Raw genomic sequence first — 11,602 nt, forward strand, 5'->3', positions numbered from 1 at the left:
TGCCTGCGTCAGTCTTACGCCTGCCATGAGGCAGGCGTAAGTCTTGGCGCATTTGCACCCTAGAAGTAGTGCAGTGAAATCTCATAGATTACACTGTGTCACTTCTACGACCCTTTCCTGAGTCAGAACGCCCCCCTGCATACATTCTATTTGCCACAGATATAATGTGGAGCAGGGTGTTTACAAAGTGACCCATCTACCTAGATGCGTCCGTTTGTAAATATGGAGCAACATGCCTCATTTTTTACACCGCTGGTGCGTCACAAAAAGTGATGCACCAGCGGTGAAAAAGTGACGCAAGGGCCCATAAATAAGCCCCTTAATATTTTCAACATAAATAAAACAAATGCAATTTGTGCATCTGAATCATTTTGCCTTTAAGACTTCTATTCGCCACTGAATGCCCTTCTGCTTATAAAATATTCTCTTTGTGCTATGAATAAAATGCGCAGAAATATTGTGCATGCATTATTTATTCGTGAGTGCTTAGAAAGTTAATTATGGTTCAGTGGGCACTGCAATCTTGTATAAAATACACTTTGCTTTTATCTTGCATCCTCTGTGTTAAAACGAAGAATTATGATCACTTGCACCTCTAATTAGAGGATGGAGAAGAGTACAGATAGTCCCTGAATGTTCATGTTGTAGCAGGGCTTTGAAGATGACATGAAAAGGAAATGTGCCCCACCTTTAATGTTGCACAGCACTCTGTTTTGAATTACTGAGATGAATCTATTTAAAAATAACAACATGGCTTCCTTCAAAGCCCAGATGTTTCTTAGACTACATCCGTAATTAAGCTGCTATCCTTTCTCAGGAACACTGGAATTATGAGACCCTTCAGCTTTTTCCACATAACTACTTTCTTACCGTACTTCCCATATGATCCCTATCTGTAGCAAAATGTGTGTTAGAATGACACCACAGTGAAATAATACTCTATCGAATGTACCCCATTGCGCCTCATATTTTACCTTTCCTAGCTACATTATTTAGTCAGCCTTCTGCATAATTTGTTCATCCACTGTCTGATCATTTTAAAGGCCCTGTCCCATTAGGGCACAAAAGGGCTGGGGTGGCGTTAAGTGAGTGGTTACATCAGGCACGTAAAGTCCTACCAGAACCTACGTGTTCTCATAATTTATAAGCAAAATAGATTGTTCAAACAGGGCTCCACTTCTTCCTATGTATTGAATATGCTTCAGATGTGTCACACTAACAGGTGTCTCTATTTAGGACTGGCGTTAGCAAGTTCTTTTGATTTTATTAAAATGATATCTATAATATTCTTTGTTATAGGGTCGGTCAGCCAGCGATCTTTATCTAGTGGTCTGCCAGTGGTTCGTTCACATGCTGGTTTGTTCACATGTTTTGTTCTGCTCACCACCAAATACAACACAGGGCACATGGTCAGCCCATTTTAACCGTTGACTTACCTCTCTGTGAGTGGTGGCATTCTGCTATTGCATAATGGGCACTTACGCACAAAACGTAGTCCTCTTGAACAGTCTACAAAAAACATTCACAAACATTGGCAAAGTCAAAAGTTGGCAACCATTGGTTGGCTCATTGGCTTAGCCAATGCCTGTTTTCTTTTCCTATGCCTTCCGTGGGGCAGATGAGGTGATCAGGGGTAGAGAAGTCATGGGGACAACGTACCAATTATCTGGTCAGGTGAATGTTGGCAACTCAGGGACTGGTGATGAGGAAGGTTTCTTGGAAGCTGTTTCTCCCCCAGTTGAAGTGCCATTTTAGACGTTCGGTGAAGTTAGCACGGGCAAGTAAGTGCAGGGCCTTCCGGACTATCTTGTATTTGTTTTTCTCCACCGTTCTGTTTTTCACGCAAAGTCCCTCTGACATGCAATAATTTTGCACATGATGATGGCATGTCTCTAGGTTTTTCTATAGCGTTTTTTTGTTATAAAGCACCGTTTTGACTTATGGTGTTCTGTCAGTGCAGCAAATAGCTGGATGCCAGTAGACCAATAATTATAATATTCAGGGCATTAAAGTCCATCTACAACACATCAATGCCCCTTTCCGCACAGTGTATTGATTGACAATCATGAGCACAGCCTCCTAAATTGCTGCCCAGATGCGAGTTGAAGTGCTCATGCACACTTTCACAATCCTTGATTGTTTTGGCAGCAAGGAGAGCTAATTCCGTGGTGTCCAGCCAAATCTGAGGATGCAGCAAGACTTTGGACCATCAAGATATACGCAGACACTAGAGATATAGTTTGTGTGGGCCCATCAGGTGCAGAGTCTCATGATAGTGCACATTTTTATTACCTATCATGTTGCACTCGGATGAAGCCACAATTAACCTTAAACCTAAGGAAGTAATTGAACCACCACTTGTAGTGTTGCACATGTCAGACACTACAAATATGAAGCTTATTTTGACTGCTAGTTTTGGTGATGCGGCAAAGGGTTTAGTGACTCTGCAAGTTTGAGGCAGCTGAGGAACTGGTTGGTGTGTCTATGGTGTTTCCATGTTGCCTCCGTCACATTTCAGCAAGAAATGGAGCAGATATATGGAACACATCACAGGAGAAACCCATGTGTGACATTACTTCTATACATCATGCTAGGGCTACTGGTTTGCCAATGCCTTGCATTTTGATATTTCCATGGGACGACCCTGCGATAAAGCCTAAATGCAGCAGTGTCATCTTGCCTACATGGATCAGACACATGTATCCACATCTTGCAGATTTTGCCTCATTGATAGTGGGACTGTAAATGCAGTACTCAACAGAGGGGCTGCGAGTGCACAAAACATCCAGGGCCTTGGCAACAAATAGTAGTTCCCACCTCCTTACTGACTCTCAGTGTGATCCTGTGTGACAGACTTATTCAGTTCATCCATGTCGCCTTAAATCAGTAGTACGGTTGGAGCACTGGAAGTCATCCATCTGTCTAAAACATCTGAGGTTCAATTTAAAGCTCTCAAGTTTCCTATTTACATGCCTGTTTACAAAACCCCTCTCACTTTGCGGTCAGAGAAAGAAAGGGAAAGTTAATGTGACAATCTTGTTTTTCAGCAAGAGCAGCAGCGGGCCTTAGAATTGCCGCACCTTAGTCCCAGTTCCTAATAAGTTTTAACAGATGTGCTGCCTCCCTTGACGTATGCTGCTGAGTAACGTCACTGTATAGCCAGATCATGGAACATTTTAAGAATAGTGGGGGCGCATGTATCAAAATTATTCCTTCTTTATTCATTAAGCTTTGTGGAAAAATTCATCATTTTAATCATACAAGAATCAGCCAACGCGTTTCTCTCCCACACCGGGAGCTTCCTCACGCCTGATTATATGCAGAAGAACCCATTTTAGTTCTTCTTTACCATGACAAGGCTGTGCGGTGTGAACTTCCATTGATGATTTAATTGATAATAGTATTAAAAATGGTCCTACGCTTTATTACCTGTACACACTACCTTGGGACGATTACTCTTACGGACTCCCAACCACCTATTCAAGATTGTCTACAAATATAATTATGGCCATCGGATACACATAGGAGCCGACTAATCAAGGTGACAGTGGTCCTTAAATACAATTGCCACTACGCTACTTACAGAGATATTACGGAACCATAACTGAAGACCATCAAAACTATATGCCCTGAGGAAGCTCCCGTTGTGTGAGAGAAACGCGTTGGCTGATTCTTGTATGATTGAAATGATGAATTTTTCCACAAAGCTTAATGAATAAAGAAGGAATAATTTTGATACAAACGTTGCCTTTTTGGACTTTGTGATGGAGCGCCCCCACTATTCTTAAAATGTGACAATCTTGCTAGGGTACAAAAAGTGTGAAAGGGAAGGCTGTAGAATGTCATTTTTTCAAAAACTACATATTTAGCAGTTCGGAAACCAAAAGCACTTTTGAAGTGTGATAGAACAAAGATTTGATTAGGATCAGAACAAATCAAGTCACTTTTTTGGGTGATGCATACATCAATCAATCAATCAATCAAGGCATTTATAGAGTGCGCTACTCACCCGTAAGGGTCTCAAGGCGCTGAGGGAGAGGGGGTCTTGAGTAGCCTCCTGAAGGTCAGGAGGTCTTCGGTAGGAGGATGGGGAGGTCGTTCCATTACTTGATCAGGTAGGAGAATGATCTGCCGCCGGTGGTCGTTCTTCGGATGCGGAGGGCGAGGTCGGCGGAGCGGAGCTGGCGGTTCGGGGTGTAGAAGGTGAGTCGTTTGTTGAGGTATGTTGGTTCGGTGTTGTGGAGTGCCTTGTGTCCGTGGGTGAGGAGTTTAAAGGTGATCCTCTTGTTGATGGGAAGCCAGTGCAGGTCTCTCAGGTGGGGTGTGATGTGGCTGTAGCGAGGGATGTCAAGGATCAGGTGTGCAGAGGCATTCTTTATGCGTTGCAGTCTTTTCAGCAGTTTGGCTGGGGCTCCCGCGTAGAGGGCGTTTCCGTAGTCCAACCTGCTGCTGACGATGGCCTGGGTGACAGTTCTTGTGTCGGTGGGGAACCACCTGAAGATCTTTTGGCGCATGCGGAGGGTGTTGAAGCAGGAGGATGAGACGGCGTTGACTTGCTTGGTCATGGAGAGAGTTGAGTCGAGGATAATTCCCAGATTGCGTGCATGGGTGTTGGGGCTGCACCCAGGGCAGCTGGCCACCAGGAGTCGTCCCATGCTGAGGGGGTGGAGCCGAGGATAAGGACATCCGCCTTGTCCCAGTTCAGTTTCAGGCGGCTGTTCTTCATCCACTCAGCGACAGCTTTCATTCCTTCGTGGAGGTTGGTTTTGATGGTGCGAGGGTCTTTGGTGAGGGAGAGGATCAGCTGTGTGTTTTCGGCGTAGGAGATGATGTTGAGTTCATGCAGCTTAGCGACGCGGGCGAGAGGGGCCATGTAAATGTTGAAGAGGGTCAGGCCGAGGGATGATCCTTGGGGTACGCCGCAGATGATCTTGGAGGCTTCGGATCAGAATGGGGTAGTCGGATGCTCTGCGTTCTGTCGAAGAGGAAGGATGAGGTCCATTCCAGTGCTTTTCCGCGGATTCCTGCGTTGTGGAAGCTGGTGCGCAGGGTGTGGTGGCAGACCGTGTCGAAAGCAGCTGAGAGGTCCAGGAGGATGAGGGCCGCGTTCTCGCTATTGTCCAGCAGGGCCCTGATGTCATTAGTGGCGTTGATGAGGGCCGTTTCGGTGCTGTAGTTGCTGTGGAAGCCAGACTGGGACAGGTCCAGGACGTTGTTCTCCTCGAGGTAGTGGGTCAGCTGTTTGTTGACGGTCTTCTCGATGACCTTTGCCGGGAACAGGAGCAGGGAGATGGCCCGGAAGTTCTTGAGGCCCCTCGGTCTGCCTTCCGTTTCTTGAGCAAGGCGTTGAATTTGGCGTGCTTCCAGCTCTCCTGGAAGGTCCCGGTTTCTAAGATGTTGATGGCAGAGGTGGGGTGCGATGGAGGCGCTGGCTTTGTTGAAGATGTGGTGGGGGCATGGGTCGGACGGGGAGCCGGAGTGGATGGTGCTCATAATTTTGATGGGGCCATCGTCGTTGATGTTAGACAATGTGAGCAGTGGGTCACTGTGGATGGTAGCCGTAGGGCCCGGGGGGGTGTTGGCTGATGTGGTGGTCTGGTTGTTGAAGCTGTCGTGGATGTTGCGATCTTGCGGTGGAAGAAGGAGGCGAGGGCATAGCACAGCTCTTGAGATGGTGGGATGTCGCTGGTGTTGGAGCTGGGGTTGGAGAGTTCCTTCACAATGTTGAAGAGCTCTTTGCTGTTGTGTGCGTTGTTGTCGAGGCTGTCCTTGAATGAGGTCTTTTTGGCGGTTCTGAAGAAGTGATGATGTTTGCGTGGGGCAGGGGTCTCCAAACCGGTCCTGGAGGGCCGAATCCATGCCAGATTTTTAAAATAACTACATGTATCTCAATGGGGATATCCAAAAATTCTGGCATGAATCCGGCCCTCCAGGACCGGTTTGGAGACCCCTGGCGTAGGGCGTCCTTGGGGGCTGCTAGGTTCACTGGTGTCTGATTGTGGCGCCACTTCTTCTCCAGTTTTCGGCAGTGTTGCTTGAAGGTCTGGAGGTCCGCGGTAAACCAGCTGGTGTTACTGTTGGTGCGTCTGTTGGAGGGATTCTTGACCGGTGTAAGGGTGTTGGCGCAGTCATTGATCCATCGTCTGAGGTTGCTAGCGGCGGCGCCAGGGTCGGTGGAGTCGGTGGGAGGGCTCTTGGTGAGGGTGCTGGTGAGCTGGTCTTCGGTGACTTTGCTCCAGCAGCGATGGGGGATCTGTTGGGTGCAGTGGGGCGTGGTGGGTTTCCGGAAGGTGAAGTGGATGAAGAGATGGTCGGTCCAGTGGAGTTTGGTTGTATGGCTGAAGGAGACGTGGGTGCTTGCGGAGAAGATAGGGTCCAGCGTGTGGCCGGCAGAGTGGGTGGGTGTTGTCACGAGCTGTCGGAGTCCGAGGTTGGTGAGGGGAGCAATGCATGCTATGTCTGTGTTTTTTCTGGTTTTCACAATTTGTGTTTCTTTTTTTCATTTGTTATTGATTGTCTAGCTGTATTTGCATGACAATAGGTCATGGTTATTAATATTGCTAAATGTATTCTGGGTTGCTGAATTCTGTACTTATATCAATAAAGAACATTTATGTAATATGACAGATTTCCATGTTTCCTTATTATTTTGATTGCAAAGTAAAAGAGCTTATGTGTTATATCCTGCCCCTCTTGGTTCCTTCCCTTCTCCCCCTTTCTCTTTCACATGGTTTTGTCTTAGAATGTTGGAGTGAAGGCAGCTTTGGAATGTTGGTGACTGCCTTCACTGACTGAGCCTGGCACCAGCAAGCTGAGGGTCCGTGTTCTTTGAGAGTTAATAAATTGAAGCCTCTTACCTTCTGCGTGGTCTCCTTACTACATTTTTGGCGACGAACGAAGAGGTGCTGTGACAGGGACAGCGACGTATCCTCCCCTGTGTTTCGTTCGACTTGCTGGTTCCAGAAGGCTGCGGAGGGTCAAGTTCGAGTTCATGCCCCATGAAGCTCAGGACCCAGTGTTTCGTTGAAGTTTTCAAGGGCATCTTAATGAGGTGAGACACGCTCACACTCGTGAGGATTATTCAGGAGTTTGCTCGTTCCACTTGAGCTCCAGAGGAGGTGTCCTCCTCAGCCCCTCATTCTAGGGGTAATCTATGCGGTTAATTGGAGTGGATGAAAGGCTGGACGGAGTGAAGTTTCCCGGTGTTGCTGCTGTCTGTTGCGTAAAGGTCCGCTTTATTCCCCGCACCTGTCCTATGTGGTGCCTGAGGTGGGGAGTATCAAAGCACCCATTGAGGAAGGTTTTGCGCCTGCCTAATCATAAGCGCGAGCTGTGGACTGTGTAATGGCTGTAACTGTGCTGCTTGTGCCGGTTCTTGGCGAAGGCTGGAAATGAAGTTGCGGTGCAGCTGAGCATGGTGCCTACCTCGGGCATTGACGATGGCCGTATCTTCACCAGTATGTCTCTTTGACATTCCTGCGCCTTCTTCAGTGTGTCTAGCTGGGGTGTCGGGAGAGGGTTTCGACGGAGCGCCTGCCTGCAGAGCTTAATAGAGCTAGCAGAAACGGCTGCGGTGGAAATATAATCTCCCGAAGGGGGAAGGAGTCTGCTGCATTTTCTTTTTCGCCATTTTGGTGGGAGTGCAGAGCGTTGTGAAAAGGTGTAGTCTTACTTCTTTACTCTTTCCACAACATACTTCACCAAAAGGAAGTTCCCGCCTCCCCTTTCACTCAGTTGGTGCCGAGGAGAATTTTGGGAATTAGTCATAGAAACAGGACTATTACCACACAGCCAGTGGATGTAAAGCACACAGTGAGGAGTTGGATGTTTGTGAAAACTCTTTCCCTACAAAACTTCACCAAAGGACGGTTGCCCTCTTTCACTCAGTTGGAGCCAAGTGAAGGTTTTGATTTAATCTTAGAAACAAGACTCTATACCACGCAGCAAAATTGATAAGTTCTTCAGGGGGCATATTTTATTGGTCTTAACTGCATAGTGTTGTTAAGGAGTACATTCATCTGCCACATATTAATTTCCCCCCAAAAAACGTGTATCGATAACAGATTTTAGCTGTACTATTCATTTTTTTAATATAATTTTCCTTGGTACTTTTATTGGGTTACCTGCTTATTACCATCCTCGGTGCGGTCATGGCAGGTGCAGGAATGAATCAACCTCCCCCCTTTTTGAACGAGGTAGGAGAGCCAGAAATACCATGGAGAAGGTGGGAATGAATCTTCAAATCTTATTTAATAGCCATTGGGGGTGGAAACTTTTCAAATGTGAGAAAGGAACACATCTTGTTGTACAATCTAGGGATTCAAGGAAGGAAGGTTTTTGAGGATATAACAGACAGATTAGTCGATGAGAAGCCACAGGAAGAAGAGGTAGATGTTGATGTTTATGAGTACACTTTAAGGAAACTGGAGGCACATTTCAGGATAAAAGTAAACGTAGTCCTAGAAAGACACACATTTTTTAAAAGATGTCAAAAGAAGGATGAAAAGGTGTCTTCCTATATTGCAGTGTTAAGAGGAATGTCAGCCACTTGCGAATTTAAAGCTCTGACAGACTCACTGATCAGAGATCAGTTAGTTAGGTGTACCAATGACCAGAAGGTACAGGAAGAATTACTTACTAGAAATCCTGACCTGGAGGAAGCAATAAGCATTGCTAAAGGGTTAGAACACACAGCGCAGTGTATGAGAGAGATGAGCATTTCTGAGGGATCTAAAGAGAAGAGTGAACATAAGTTGTTTAATGGTGAAGAGGCGGTGTGTAAAGTGGATGTTAAAAGTAAAGAGGAGGCAAGAAAGAAAAACAAAGGGTTGCAGTGCTACAGATGTGGCAGCACTAATCATTTAGCCAATAATTGGAAATGCCCTGCCAGGAATATAATGTGTAGAAAAAGTAATAAGAGAGGCATTTCTCGAAGGTGTGTAATGTTTTTACCCCTAGAGTGCATTTGATTGACAACCCTGTGATAGAAAGGGAAGAGGAGAAGAGTTTTATTTTTCAGATTGAGGAGGTAGACTCAGAGGAAAAAACACAGTATCCTACCTGTGAAGTTTGTCTGGATGGAGAGAAATTTAAAGTTTATGCAGACTCTTGTTCTCCATTTACCCTAGTGGATAAGAATGAATTTAATGAGAAGTTTGCCGGGCAAAACATAAACATTGAAATGGCTGGCATATGTCCTTCAGGGTACAATAAAGAACCAATAACCTCGAAAGGTATGGCAAGGATCAGGACTTCATTCAAAAACAGGCACACAGTGGGGAAAAGTATACATAACTAAGCAGGGTTCTAGTTTGTTAGGGTGGAAACACCAAAAGGAATTAGGAATCACCCTAGATCCGAACAACCAGGAACAAGTCTTACTCATTGAACTTTTTGTAATTGGGGCAAATTTAATAAAAGAATGTCCAGATGTGTTTAATGAGAATTTAGGCCTGTTAAAAAAACTATATGCATAAGATTGTTCTCAAAGAAGGTGCTGTACCTGTGGTTCACAAAACACGCTCTATTCCTTTACTGTTGAGAGAACCACTTAGATTGGAAATTGAGAGATTGGTAAACCAGGGTGTGATACAAGAAATAGAAAGTTCAGCTTGGTTGGCGCCAGTGCTTATCACGACCAAGGACTGTGGTCGGAGCATAAGACTGTGTGTGGATTTAAGAGCCCTAAATGCAAACATTCTGGTCGACAGACATCCTTAGCCAAGGATAAATTAAATGTTAAGCACTATACAGGGAGCGAAGTTTTTCAGTGTTCTAGACCTCTCCTCGGCCTATTATCAAATTAAGTTACAACCAGAATCTCAACCTTTGACTGCATTCACTACCCCGTTTCGCAACTACAAATTCTTGCGGATGCCATTTGGTTTGGCATCCGCTGCTTTAGCTTTTCAAAGAGCGATGCAACATGTTCTTAAAGATTGTCCTAAGACTTTCGGTCACATACATCATTGTTGCCGTTTGCGATTCCTAAATTGCGAAAATTAAGGAATCGCAATTTAGAAATCGCAAACGGCAATGCATGAAAAATTCACATTTTTTATTGCGATTCGGTATTTTTCCTTAATTGCGATTCACAATTTGCGAATCGCAATTAAGGAAACCCTTCCCATTGATTCCTATGGGCCAAAAGGCCCATAGGAATGAATGGGAAGGCATTCACATTTTGGGAATTTCAAATTGTGATTCACAAAATGTGAATGCAATTTCAAGGGTGCAGGGGGGGTCCAAAGAACCCCTCCCTGCACCCCTGAAATGTAACTTTAAATGCAATTTACACACACACATGCCCCAAGGGCATGTGTGTGTGTAAATTAAAACTTTCAAAAATGCAATTTGTGCATATTTGAAAGTTTTCAGTAAATTAGCATGAAGTTCCACTTCCAAATTGCGAATTCGCAATTAAAAAATGATCATGCATTGCATTTAAGAAATCAGAAATTGCAATTTCTTAAATGCAATCGCAATTTTAAAAATCGCAACATGGTTGCGATTCCTAAAATTGCGAAATGCATGATGCATTCCAAATTAGTCAAATGCATTCGCAAACGGCTGAAAATTGCGATTCGCACCGTTTGCGAATGCAATTGACTTTGATGCATGTGGACATTTATGCTTCCAGGACGGCATATTGATATATGGTTCATGTGAAATGGAACATAATTCAAATGCTGGCACAGTTCTCAAAAAACTAAGGGCCAGATGCATCAAAGGGTTTTGCCCATTCTGTGTAAATGGGAAAATGCGTTGATGCATATGGCCCTAAGAGATGTAGGGTTCACCACGAAAGAAAGCAAATGTAAAATAGGGGTGGCTTCAGTAGACTATCTTGGTCACACAATCTCGGAGGAGGACATAAAACCTAAGATAGATCTGCTAGAAGCAGTAAGAAGAGCTCCCACCCCAACGGCAAAGAGGAAATGTTGGCCTTCCTAGGGTTGGCTGAATATATGTCTAAGTACATGAAAAACTTTGCAGTGTTGTCGCAACCCCTCGGAGAACTCATGAAGAAAGACTCAGTGTTCACCTAGGGTCAAGACCAAAAAAATGCCTCAGAAAGCATAAAAGAATCCATAATTTCTGCTCCATTTATAGGGAAGTTCAATGTGGAAAAAGACACAATAATCACTACTGATGCTAGTGGGAAAGGCATTGGGGCAACACTTTCGCAAAGGCAGGACACGAATGTGAATATAGTAGCCTTCGCATCTCGAACTCTCACTGGTGCTGAGTTAAATTACTCTACAGTAGAGAAGGAAGCATTGACGGTGTATTGGGCAGCAAAACATTTCAGCTTCTATGTTTGGGGACTACCGTTTGAAGTACATACGGACCATAAACCTCTTCTGTAAAAAAGATTTGAAGAACATGACCCCACGCATTGCAAAATGGACAATTGGGCTTCAAGGGTTCAACTTCAAAATGGTGCATGTTCCTGGTCAGCAGAATAAGGTACCAGACTTTTTGTCAAGGGCACCTGTGAAAACTGATACTGTTGAAGCCAATAATAATGAAAGTGTTATGGAGGTAAGACTACCAGCTGTGACAAAGGATCAGTGGGACAATCACATGGAGAATGATGACA

At 44.9% G+C, this 11,602-nt stretch overlaps 1 pseudogene; it reads left to right on the plus strand.

Moving 5' to 3' along the window:
* LOC147711079 (uncharacterized) overlaps positions 1 to 11,369 on the plus strand; it is a 28,572-nt pseudogene extending 17,203 nt beyond the window's left edge.
* Positions 11,370 to 11,602: the final 233 nt, after the last annotated feature.

This window comes from Lissotriton vulgaris, chromosome 5, assembly GCF_964263255.1.
Source record: "Lissotriton vulgaris chromosome 5, aLisVul1.2, whole genome shotgun sequence".
Taxonomy (NCBI): Eukaryota; Metazoa; Chordata; class Amphibia; order Caudata; family Salamandridae; genus Lissotriton; species Lissotriton vulgaris.